This window comes from Solanum stenotomum, chromosome 11 (assembly GCF_019186545.1).
Source record: "Solanum stenotomum isolate F172 chromosome 11, ASM1918654v1, whole genome shotgun sequence".
Lineage (NCBI taxonomy): Eukaryota > Viridiplantae > Streptophyta > Magnoliopsida > Solanales > Solanaceae > Solanum > Solanum stenotomum.
This window is the reverse complement of record NC_064292.1, coordinates 21,121,451-21,135,237: the sequence shown is the minus strand read 5'-3', so window position 1 is coordinate 21,135,237 and position 13,787 is coordinate 21,121,451. Positions and strand designations below refer to the sequence as shown.

General features: G+C 35.2%; 1 pseudogene; it reads left to right on the top strand.

Moving 5' to 3' along the window:
* The first annotated feature begins 653 nt into the window (after positions 1–653).
* LOC125845747 (uncharacterized) lies at positions 654–10,326 on the top strand (annotated as a pseudogene).
* The last annotated feature ends 3,461 nt before the right edge of the window (positions 10,327–13,787 follow it).

The following is a 13,787-nucleotide window of genomic DNA, read 5'->3' as shown; positions in this document are numbered from 1 at the left end:
ATATATTGATATATTCAAGGAGTGAGGGTGGACATATGGACCATTTGAGGATTGTATTGCAAGTCCTTAAGAACCACCAATTATATGCGAAGTTTAGCAAATGTGAATTTTGGTTGAGGTCTGTAGCCTTTCTTGGTCATTTTGTGTCGAGCAAGGGTATAGAGGTATATCTAAAGAAGATGGATGCCGTCAAAAGTTGGCCTAGACCTTTAACTCCTACCGATATTAGAAGTTTTTTGGGTTTAGCTGGTTACTATAGGAGGTTTGTTAAGGGTTTCTCCTCAATTGCTTCTCTATTGACGGTTTTGACTCAAAAGAAAGCTAAGTTTGAGTGGTCGGAGGCTTGTGAGAAACGCTTTCTAGAATTGAAAAATAGGCTTACTTTCGCTCAGGTGTTGACCTTATGTGTGCTCCTGTAACAAAGTAAGGTGATTGCCTATGCTTCAAGGCAACTCAAGGTACATGAGAAGAATTATCCAACTCATGATCTTGAATTAGTGGTCGTTGTGTTTGCTTTGAAAATATGGAGACATTACTTGTATGGGGTCCATATGGATGTTTTCACCGATCACAAGAGTCTTCAATATGTGTTAAGCCAAAAAGACTTGAATCTCCGACAAAGAAGGTGATTAGAACTTTTGAAGGATTATGAAATGAGTGTTCTCTATAACCCCGACAAAGCTAATGTGGTCGCGGATGCTCTTAATCGAGTATCCATGGGTAGTGTGACTCACATAGAGGACGAAAAGAAGGAGTTAGTTTGTGATGTGCATAGGTTGGCCTGGTTAGGTGTCCAACTAGTAGATTTTCCTAAGGGTGGTTTAACGGTTCATAGTGGCTCCGAATCGTCCTTTGTGGTAGATGTCAAGTCTAAACAATACCTTAATCCTTTATTGATGGACTTGAAAGAATCGGTGCTCAACAAGTCTGTTGAGGCTTTCTCCCAAGGGGGAGAAGGGGTACTTTGGTACCAAGGGCGATTATGTGTTCCGAATGTTGATGGGTTAAGGGAGAAAATTTTAGAGAAGGCTCATAGTTCTCGGTATTCTATTCATCAGGAAGCCACCAACATGTACCTTGATTTATAGGAAGTCTATTGGTGGAATGATATGAAGAAGGATATTGCAGGATATGTAGCAAAATGTCCTAATTATCAACAAGTTAAGGTTGAGCACCAAAGGCCGGGAGGTTTGTTGCAAAATATATCAATTTCCACTTGGAAGTAGGAAGAGGTGAATATGGATTTTTTTTGTGGGTTTGCCTCGTACTCGAAAGCAACATGATTCTATTTGGGTCATTGTTGATAGGATGACAATATCAGCCCATTTCATTCCTGTCAAGGTTTCCCTTTCGGAGGAAGACTATGCTAATTTGTACATAAGGGAGATAGTGAGGTTACATGGAGTTCCTTTATCCATCATTTTGGATCGTGGTACTCAATTTACTTCACATTTTTGGAAGTTATTCCAAAAGGGGCTTGGTACTAAGGTGAAACTTAGCACCACTTTCACCCTCAAACTGATGGTCAAGCGGAACGCACCATTCAAACTTTAAAGGATATGTTAAGGGCATGTGTTATAGATTTCAAGGTAATTGGGATCACCACTTGCCATTAATAGAGTTTGCCTACAATAATAGTCACCACTCAAGTATTGGTATGGCTGCTTTTGAGGCCTCTTATGTTAGGAGATGTAGGTCTCTGGTTGGTTGGTTTGAGGTAGGTGTTGTTGCTCTTATTGGTCCCGAATCGATTTATGAAGCTATTGAGAAATTCCAGGTCATTAGAGAGAGATTAAAAATGGCTCAAAGTAGGTAAAAGTCTTATGCCGATGTGAGGAGAAGGGAGTTAGAATTCGAAATTGGTGATTGGGCCTATTTGAAAATCTCACCCATGAAGGGTGTGATGAGGTTTGGCAAAAAAGGGAAACTTAGTCCCCGATTTGTAGGCCCATATCAAATTTTGAAGCGTATTGGGAAAGTTGCCTATGAGTTTGAATTGCCAAATGAGTTGGCCCCAGTTCACTAGGTATTTCATGTTTCTATGCTTAAAAAGTGTATAGGGGACCCGGTAACCATTATTCCTTTAGAAGGGTTAGGTGTTGATGAGAGCCTTTCCTATGAAGAGGTTCTGGTAGAGATTCTTGACCGGCAAGTCAAGAAGTTGAGAAACAAGGAAGTATCTTCTGTTAAGGTTTTGTGGAGAAATCATCTAGTTGAGGGTTCTACTTGGGAGGCCGACCGATATGAAGTCTCGATACCCTCATATTTTTCCTTCTACTCCTACTCAAGCTTAAGGTAAATAGTTCCTCTAGAATTTCCTTATTTTGGAAGTCATGTGTAAGTTGTACGTTTTCCATGGTTTCCTTAAAAGATGCACGTTCTTGATGAAATTTATGTTTTATGAGAAAAATGAGTTTTCATGATATATGTTCCTCATGTTGTTGTGCATTTAGTATAAATTGCCTATTTTGACTTCATGAGATCTGTGGATGAATATGCTTTAGTATGCTTTTGAGAGAAATTCATATTGTCTCTATGATGTTGTGTTGAGCATTATTTTAGTTGGAGAAGTGAGTTCCTTCTATGAAAATGAGAATTATTGAATTTGGTGCATATTGGGTGTTAGATGTAGTGCCTACTCCCTTATTATGCATTGATCATGTTATGAAATGGAGTTGAAGTTGCCTCCTTTGAATAATGCATGTTGTGAATAGTGCATTTGTAAATTTTTCATATTTTGGAAGTTTCATGCATGATGGGCTGCTAGTATAGAGTTTCTGAATTAGTTTGGTGTCTAGATCATCATTCGAGGACGAATGTTCCCAATGGGGAGATAATGTAACATTCCAAAAAATTAGTAAAATTAAACTAGAGCTTAAGGTGCAAACTAGTAGCCTAATTGAGGTTTAACGTAAAGGGTAGAATCGTAAAATAACCTCCGGTACTAAAAAATAAATGTTTTTGCGTGTAAACGTCAAGGTACGACTCCCCAAGGACCAACCAAGGGTCCTTGAGGAGGACCTTGAGGCAACCCCAAAAAGCTGCCAAAACAACTTTAACCTACGGATAGGCACCCACGAACCGTGGGTGGACCCACGCCCCGTAGGTAGGGGTCGTGGGTCGAGGCTGGACCTCCCCTGTTCCTCCAAAGTTTCAGTAACAAACCACGTTTTGCCAGAACAGCTCGTGGACCCACCCACAGTCCGTGGGTGGGGTTTCGTGAGTGAGCATTGTAAGTTAGTCATTTAGTTTTAGTTAGAGTTAGGGGAGGGGCTTAGGGTTAATTAATTAATTAAGTAGGGTCGTTTAATACTAATTAAAACTAACTATATATACCTAATAGAGCCCTAAACTAATTCAATTAGTTCATTCCTCCTAAATAATTCTCTCTCTAAAACCTCCATTGAAGAAGAGGTTAAGGTCTAGGGCTCAAGAACTCATCTTTTCTACCCAAATTCATGAGGAAACTTCAACTAAGACATGGTAGTTTTGATTCATGGTTAGCCTTTCATCCATGAATCCCTAAATCTCTCAATTTCAAAGTATACAATTCTCCGAAACCTAGGGTTTTCATTCTAAGTCATGGATTCTTTCTCAAAACGTTTTCAATGATTCAATTGTTTTATATTATGGTTTAATTGATGATTTATGGTGTTTTTATGATAAAATCCTCCATGATTCCATGAAATCCCCATAACCCTAACATATGGTTGATTTCACGTATCAGGGCACTTCATCCAATACTTAGTGCCAACGATCGTTAGTCAGTAATATAACCCAACTAAGTGAGTTGGGGTCGAATCCCACCAGGAGTGGTACGTGCTTAAGATTCAAAATCCAAGTACAAATATGTTTAATTCAATCATAGGTAAAAACATTTACGAATAAAAGCATGGTTCAAGTTCGGGGTGACACAAGTGTCAAACAACAGGGGGTTTGTTTCAACTATCAGCTACAATAGCAAATAACACTAAAATAACAAATATAAAGATAGGTTCTTGGGATGTGATTGGATTATGGGCTAAGGTGGACAAATGGGTGATTGCAATCAATAGTGAATAGGTTTAAATCAGTGAATAAGCTAGAATTTAGTGGGGATAAACTTTCTCTCAAACAATTTACCCCGAATCAAATTGGTTTCTCTCGAACACCAAAAAGCACCAATTAAGAATAGTCTACACTTTACTCCATTCACTCTCTTGAGCTGAATGTGTAGAAAAGGGTTTAGGATTCACTCTCTCGAGCTGAACCTATGACAACCCAATATCCACAGACCATCAAATAAGTAATCTTGGTTTTAAAACCTCTCTCTCGAGCAAGCCAAAACACAAAGGTAGAGTTGCATTTGCAACTACAGCCCTTTAGATTAAGCCACAATTACTTAATGAAATCACTTTTAAACAACATTTACACTATCAATTAACAATACACAACAGCTAAATAAACCCATAATCACATAATCACACCCCAAGAATTGGGGTTTTAGCTAGACATCATAAAAAGATAAAAATCGTTACCAAATTGTGTTTCCATCAACTGGGTAAGATTAATTTAGTCATTACAAAGGTCTAAGATGAAGAATCTTCAACATCCACATCCAATTTCTCAGAAATGGAAATCTTCAAATCTAAGGAAATATTGTCTCCAAACTCAGTTCTAAGCTCTCTACTCAAAAACTGATTATTATGATTCTATAATGAAACTGGATACTAAACTAAGAATTTAAAAATGTATAGTTGCTAAAATGTACTGTGAAGGACCATTTAGTGCAATAAGTCAGGATCACTGATCCGCCCTTTGGTCAATTCCATCACCTTTTTGCTTTAGCCTTCAGCATCTTCAAGTTCTGTAACTTTGGATGATATAGTACTGCATCGCAGAACCGTTCGACGACTCGTTGACTACTCCTTTCTATCACCGACTTGATTTTCTCCTTCAGGGTTTGGCACACTAGAACTTTAGGCGAGACCATGGCCATTCGGTGACTCGCCCAATTGGTTAGGCGATCATCAAGCCTTCTTTTCTTCGTTCTTTTAGCTGCCTTGTTCCTTTTTGCTCATTAGTGTCCATGCTTTGTTCCTCAATCCAAATACCTGAAAATCAAGGATTTACATCAGTTATTGGCATAAAATATGCATTTGAGGACACTAAATCTATTAAAATAAAGCGCTAAGTGAGTCCAAATTGTGGATTCATCAATGGCTTTGATGTGGGTGAATAGTAGTAAGCTCAATTGTATGGAATTATATTATTGTAATGTAGTTCTTTTGGTCATTATATTATCCATGTTGAATGTATTAATCCTAAATTGATTTCAAGAATGGGATCCATGATCCAATAGGGAGTTATGCCAAATTATGGACTTCATGTATGCATGCTTTATGAACATGATTGTATTCAAATTATTCTGTTAATTGAAAGTTCATTCTCATAAACACATAATGATCATGATGTGAAAGTTTTTCTCACTATATGATGATTCTAAGGTTCAAAGTTCATTCTCACCTATTGAATCTATGAGATATTTTGTGAATTGTGTTGGGTGAAGGGTTTAGACACTCCTTTATACTTGTAAATGCAAACTCAAGACTAAACATGTAATTATGGTAAGTAATTCTTAGCACCAAGTGGATATTGAATATGAGATAGAAGTTCCCCGCTAAAAAGGACAGACTTATATAAGGTATCTCATGAGATGGAAGCTCCCTCGCTAGAAAGGGCGGGTTTCTAGTAAAAATCTTTGTATCCCATAACTATGTGCCCTCGTAGGTCTTTAGCTAGTGGATTCATGTAAAATCTAATACATTTATTTCTACCTTAGGCAAGTAGGACACCTCTTTTTGGTGTGGGGCATGACACCGGATTCCATGTTAAGCTCACATGGTCTATGTCGGCTAAGGCTTATTCCCGACCTAATTAAAAGATGAATTATTAACTATGGTTGCTCAAGCAATTCTACTTAGCATAGGTGGGAGTATGGGATCTTTCTTATGCATGGCACAAGTATACTTTGAGGGTATTCATAGTGGGTTTCTATTAGGAGGTAATGTCTTATAAAGTTGAATATGCTTGCAATTTATGCTTTTACTCTACCTTTCATGTTGATTCTCAAACTTAATAAATTGCATGCTCTTCAACTAAATTGTCCCTTTTTAGCATATTTTCATGGTTTTTGTGCATAGCTATCATACTTAGTGTAATTTTGTACTAACCCATACCTTTTTCCACAAAGTGTAGGTTCCGATGTTTGAGTTGATCCTTCACTCTTNGCTCACATGGTCTATGTCGGCTAAGGCTTATTCCCAACCTAATTAAAAGATGAATTATTAACTATGGTTGCTCAAGCAATTCTACTTAGCATAGGTGGGAGTATGGGATTTTTCTTATGCATGGCACAAGTAGACTTTGAGGGCATTCATAGTGGGTTTCTATTAGGAGGTAATGTCTTATAAAGTTGAATATGCTTACGATTTATGCTTTTACTCTACCTTTCATGTTGATTCTCAAACTTAATAAATTGCATGTTCTTCAACTAAATTGTCCCTTTTTAGCATATTTCATGGTTTTTGTGCATAGCTATCATACTTAGTGTAATTTTGTACTAACCCGTACCTTTTTCCACAAAGTGTAGGTTCCGGTGTTTGAGTTGATCCTTCACTCTTGTTCAAGCTTGGATAGACTAATCTCCAAAGCTTGTGGTACATCCTCATGGATCCGAGGACAATTGGTATTTTGTTGTTTCCTTCATTTCTTTGTATTCCATTTCAGATTTCTATTGTAAGGGTTGTGACCCTATTTTGAGATCTCGATTGTAGTAGATGGCTAAATGAGACTATGTCTAGACTTCCGCTTTACTTTTATGAAAACTTCTTAAAGACTTGAAATTGTTTTTTTATTCATTATTATTCTTTACTTATGTGATGATGATATGCTAAGTGGGTTACTTGGAGTCTTTCGGGGTTTCATGTGCCATGTTACGTCTAGGGGGTACTCTTGGGTCGTGACAGATAGTTTTCATCCATGGATTCCTTCCATTGTTGGAGTTCCCAAATTCTCCTATTTCCAAGATAGAAATGCCCAATTGAGTTAGGGTTTTTCTTTCATGTTATGGGTTCTTTTGATTATTGATTTAATTGGTTGAATTATGATCTCTTATGCATGAATTGAGTTAATTACATATTTTTATGATGACCCCCCATGAACCCATATAATCCCTATGTTTTCCAAGTTATGCTCATATAATGTTTTGAATTATGAAAGAGAAGTTTATGAAATCAAGCATGTTCTCGTGAAATTTATGTATATGTTTTACGGAATGCTTTGAGATTGAAGTATCAATGATGTTTCTATTGTTGTGTTGTTGAAAGGATTTCTCATATACACATGTAAGCATGAATTGTGAAAGGTTTTCTCACATGATAAGGATTCTTAGGATTGAAAGGCTTTCTCACCTAAAGTGAACCAATGTTAAGAAGTTATTCTAATGATGAGGCAAGAGGTGATTACCCATGCTCTCTAATTGAATGACAAAAGGCGACTACCCATGTCATTGTGATGTAAGGACAAGAGGAGACTACCGATGTTCCTTTAAGAACTAAGATGAATATGAATAAGAACTACTTCATAGAAGTTAAGCTTAGAACCCAGTGGACAAGTGGTGATTACCCATTTCCCATAATTATGTGCCAACATAAGATTGTCTAGATAGACATTAGCTAGTGGATCCACAAAAGTTAGAAGTTCATGGTCCTTACCGTGGCAAGTAGGACAACTCTTTTCGGTGTGGAAGACACCGATTCCATGGTGATAGCTCTCACGGTCTTATATGTCAGTTAAGACTACTTCCCACTAGAAAGTTATGATGAACTAAGGTTACTTCAAGGAATTATTTCACACATGTTTAAGATGGTGATTATGTGTGTAGGCCATGTTTTATGACTCATATTTTCTAACACTTATCTCATGTCTAGCTTGGTCATTGCATCTTATAAAGGTATCTCTATTTAAGCATTTTTTCATATGTTTTATACATGGCAATCATACTTGGTAGTTATTTTTATACTAACACATACTCTTTCCTGCATTTCCCCAAATGTAGGATCCGACAGTCAGGGTTCTCAGTTTCGTTGCTAGAGTTCATTGAGGAGATTTCGAGCTTTGGGTGAGTCCTCATGCTTCGAGGACGGACATTTATTGTTTCAATCTTTCCTTATTTTTAGTTTTTGAACATGATGTATGGGCTTCGTCCAGATTCATTCTTATGTACTAGATGGCATTGATACTAATGTTTTGGACTTTCGTTTTACTTTTATAAAATGGTTTAGACTTGAAATATTCCACTTTAACTCTTTTATTCTATTTCTTGTATATTAAGAGCTAAGTGGCTTGTATGGGACCTTCCGGGGTCTTATATGCCATGTTACGCCTAGGGGATATCTTGGATAGTGACAAAAAATGGTTAATTTGACTTGTGAATTCAGTCATTCTTCAATTAACTCCAGAGCAATCCCCTTACCTACTCAAATTATGGTCGGATTGGAAAAACCAAGTGAATTTTATAGGGTTATCTTTCAGTCATCACATATGTTTAATGAAATTTTTCCTTTATTCAATTAATATAACAACATCTAAATGGTTGCTATAGTTTTAAGTCTTAGTAGCAAAATTACTGGACCCAGCTATTGATGTTTGGCATACATTCTTCACCTCAGTGAAAGAAGTTTGTTAATAAAGTTTTCTTTGTCATTACAATTGATGTCTTTGTGAAGATATTTGGCTTTTAGAGGATGACACTGTTGGCGATCAAAGGTTCAATGGAGGCACATGTGTTAGTAACATGAAAGCAACAAGCTAGGAACCTCTTGGCAACTTTTCTTCTTGTGCAAATTTATAGCAGTATTTTTGTGTAATAGTTATCACCTTATCTCTAAATCTTTTGCATTCAATTTGAGTTTTATCTGCAAATGGTTTGAAGTTTTTTTTGTCCTCGGTTTTAGGGAGCATTTTGGATTCTGTTCTGCCACATAATATTTTTTCAGCTATGAGAGATCAAACTAAAGTCTACAAAAACATGGTCCACATGTCAGAGGGACTCTCTGTAGTTCTTGATGGACACAAAAGATTAGCTAATGGTGTACGATGGTCTAAAAGTCATGGTGAGTGGTTAAACCATGCCAAAGTAGTGCTATTGATTTTTGTTTCATGTTAGTCCTTTTTTCATAATCATATTTATCAAAACTAGCATATATATTTTTTCACGGACGTTAATGATTACCTTCCCCCTTTGATGTTGAAATAGATTCAGAACTCCCATGTGGTTCCTTACAAATTATAATTTACTGTAAAATGTACTGCACCGCTTCATGCATTTACTAGAACGAGACTAGACCATCAGGTTACATTAACTGCTCCAAATGTTTGCTTAGACCTCGTTTACATTGTATGTTTACTTGTGATATCAAGAAAGGTGGACACTCTTTCCAAATAAGGAAACGCTTTATCAAAACAAGGATCAGATTGATAGTAGTTTTATTGTTCTTAACAAAAAGGATAAAGAAAATAAGTAATTACTCGAAATGAATTTATTGGATAATATAAAAACTGTGGAAAAATCTAACAACTAGTGTAAAATATTAGAAGTTCTGGGCCATTCAGTTGTAGCCTTTCGAAAAACCAAAAAGAAAATATTTTGCTTTAGGTATTCAAAAATCAAGAATGTTTTGTTAATCAAGCACAACAATGTTAGCAAAATAACTTTCTTGATTACTTAAATGAAAACATTTAGTTGTGAAACTTGTACTATTTATTTTCTGACATGTGATACTTTGCTTGATTCATGATGTTCGTGTATGCTATTCACCATGCAATTCACCTTCTAGCATCTATCGCAATGGATCAAGTTGTATGCATATGGAATGTGTGGAGCAGAGATTAGAAAAAAACATATGTACTTAGTTGTCACCATGCGACTGTTAGAGATCCGAAGTGGTCATCATACATATGGTCTATTTGTGCTTTCTTGTGGATATGACTGCACATCAAGGTTTATTGACGTTGAAAAAGGAAGAAAAATCCAGGTTTTCAATGAGGATCAAGTTGTTGGAGTGGTAAAATTTCCTCCAAATAATTATAATTTCTTTCTCTCTAGAGGTTCGAAAGGTCACCTTAAAATATGGAATATAAGAGTTGTGAAGGTGGCATGTGTGAAATCATGATCCTATCCTTGATGTTGAATTAACAGTTGATGCAAAGCGAATAATTTCATCAAGTGATACTTCCAAAATCAATATCAGTGAAAATTAAATTATCATCTATTTAACAAGGTAAAGTTCTTCATTAATGCCTTTTGGTTTTGTTTCCTTATGCTTTTGAATTTTTTTCATGTCATGAATTATATAGTCATTATGTATTTCCCTTCATATTTCATGAGTGATTTTTTGTTGGAATTAATGCAAATACATCTTAATTTATAGTCTTTCAATATTGTGTCTTAGTTTTTCAAGATGTCTTTTAAGATTTTGCAAGGCATGTATCTAGTAAATTGTGATACGTATATCTAGTCATTTGTGCAAGACCTTTGGTTTTACATTTTTAGTAGTATAAATAGATATGTAGTTGATGATTGTATTCATCTCAAGTGACCTTAAGTAGCCTATATAAAACTTGAGCATTCTCTGAAGAAAATATTATCCTTATATAATTCCTATAAATTGGTATCAGAGTAGTTTTTCATTCTTAATCTAGGGTTAGGCGAAGAAAAAATTATGGCATCCAAAATAAATGAAGGTGTTGATTGTGCAGTTGTTCTTACTCCATTTTTCGATAGAACTGATTTTGAATACTAGAAGATAAGAATAAGAACACATCTGAAAACTGAAGGTTTGTGGACTATTTTTACAAATGTCTATGAAGAGCTAGAAAACAATGGTGAACTTACAACAAATATGAAAATCTTGAGGCTAAGTATCGACAAGATGCAAAAGACTTGAGAAAAATCCAAATAGGAGTCTCAAGAGCATATTTAATAAAAATTGCTACTTGTGAGACTGCAAAGCAAGCTTGGGCATCTCTTGAAACTGAGGTGTATGGTGACGAAAAGATACGCACTATAAATTTTCAAACTCTTAGAAGAGAGTTTCAAAATTTGAAGATGATAGAATCTAAAAAATTAGATGAATATTGCACAAGAGTCATGAATTAACAATGAAATGAGAAATCATGGTGATACAATTTCTAACCAACAAGTTATGGAAAGAATCTAATAAGTGTCACGGAAAAGTAGGAGGACATTGTTGCTATCACTAAGGGCACGAAAGATCTTTCTAAGATTTCCATTAAAAATCTAGTTCAATCATTTTGTCCACATGAGAAACAAAGATTTTTTCGTGAAGATCAACCCAAAGAAAAGACTTTCCAGTCCGGAACAAATCAGAATCCTCACAATTTCTCAAAAAATCAACATAAGAAGAATTATAATCCAAAAAGAAGCAGGATCATGACGGTTCTTCTAAGAAGGTTGAAGAAAAAGGTGAGAAAAGTACTAGTCTTTTTTGTAAAATTTGCAAAAAGACTAATCACAATGCAAAAAAGCATTGGCACAAAGACAAGCTCCAATGTAACTTTTGTAATATGTTTGCCCACATTGACAAGGACTGCTGGCACAAGCAACGTGAGCAAGAAAATTTCTGTGAACAACAGGAGGAAGAAAAGGAAGAAATAATTTTCTTTTCTTCTCAATTTGATGCTTAAAAAAAGGTAATGAATGGTATGTTGATAGCGGTTCTACCAATCACATGACGGGAGATGAAAAGACTTTTCTCTCAATTAATAGTAGCACCACTACTAAAGTGAGAATGAGGAATGGAGCCTTAGTTGATGCAAAAAGTAAAGGTACCATTTCGGTCAGCATAAAAAGGAAAAGGTAAGCAAATTCATGATGTTCTTTATAATCCTGACTTGCAAGAAAATTTGCTTAGTGTTGGTCAACTCATAGAAAATGGTTATTCTCTTGTGTTTAGAGATAATTATTGTAAGATTTATGATAAAATTGAGTCAAATCAAGTCATTTTTGAAGTAAAGATGACAAAAATATTTTTTTCTTTACAATTTCATTACAATGCATTCGAAAATAAAGTTGTAGATGATTCATGACTTTGTCACAAAAGATTCTGTCACTTGAATTTTCATATTTTGAAACTTCTCAAGCAAAAAGGCATGGTGCAAGACCTTCCTGAGATACAAACTAAGGTGGATCCATGTGAAAGTTTTATAATAGGAAAGCAACATAGAAAGTCTTTTTCAAAAGGGATGTCTTGGAGAGCAAGTGTACTTTTGGAACTAATTCACACCGACATTTGCGGACCAATGAAACTCCATCTCTTGGAAGTCAAAGATACTTTCTAATCTTTATTGATGATTTTTTAAGAATGATTTGGATTTATTATTTGAAAGAAAATTCAGAAGCATTTGCTACTTTCAACAAATTTAAAGCCCTTGTTGAGAAGCAAAAAAATTACAGCATCAAATAAAATCATTCGCAGTGATAGAGGAGGTTAATACACAAGTCAAGAATTTGAAGAATATTACAAAAATGAAGCCATTCAAAAGCAATTTACAGCAGGGTAAGCTCCTCACCAAATGGTCTATCTGATAGAAGAAATAGAACCATTGTTGAAATAGCCAGAATAATGATGAATGAGAATGGGATGCCAAAATATTTTTGAGAATAAGCAGTGCATACAATAGTTTACATCCTCAATAGGTATCTGACAAAGGCATTGAAGGACAAGATACTAATTGAAGCTTGGAGTGGAATGAAACTTTATCTAAGTCATTTTAAAATTTTTAGGTGTAATTGTTATGCTCATATACTTGCTGAGAAAAGAACAAAGTTGAGTGATAAAAATTTGAAAATGTATATTTCTTGGTTATAGTGATGTGACAAAAGGCTATAGGGCCGGTGTTGAGCTAAAAAATTATGATGAGGCAATAAAGCATGATGTTTGGAAGAAAGCCAATGCAGTTGAAATTCGGATGATTGAGAAAAATAATACATGGGAGCGTCTGACTATACCCAAAGAAAGAAAAGTTCCAAGTCTAAAATGAATTTACAAAACAAAACTCAATCAAAAAGGAGATATTCAAAAGCACAAGAGAAAGACAAAATTCAATTGCATTATTGCCACGCAGGAGAATAACTTACTGACATCTTCAGCAAAGCACTTCCTAAAGAAAAGTTTTGCTATTTTCGAGAACACATTGAAGTTGTAAAGAAAATGCATTAAGGGAGATGTTGGAATTAATGCATTCACACCTTGATGTTTAGTCTTCCAATATTGTCTCTTAGTTTTTCAAGATGTCTTTTAAGATTTTGTATACATGTATCTAGTAAATTGTGATACATGTATCTAGTTATTTGTGCAAGACCTTTGATTTTATAATTAGTAGTATAAAAATGAGATGAAGTTGTTGATTGTAATCTTCTCAAGTGGTCTTAAGTAGCATATATAAAACTTGAGCATTCTCTTAAGAAAATATTTTCCTTGTATAATTCCTACATTTTCATCATCTTAGTGCTTGTTAGAAAGGTAGATTAATCAAGAATGTTTGAAGCATGAAGGTGTTCATGAATATTTATGCAAATGTATGCTTATTAGGAAACAAAGGAAAGAAAAATAATCTTCTTCCTATGATTTGTCACGTACCTAACTGTAGCTAAATTCACTACTATTATCCAGTTGACTTTTTTCGTGTTCCCTTTGAAGTATCTCATCTTTCAGTCAAGGGTA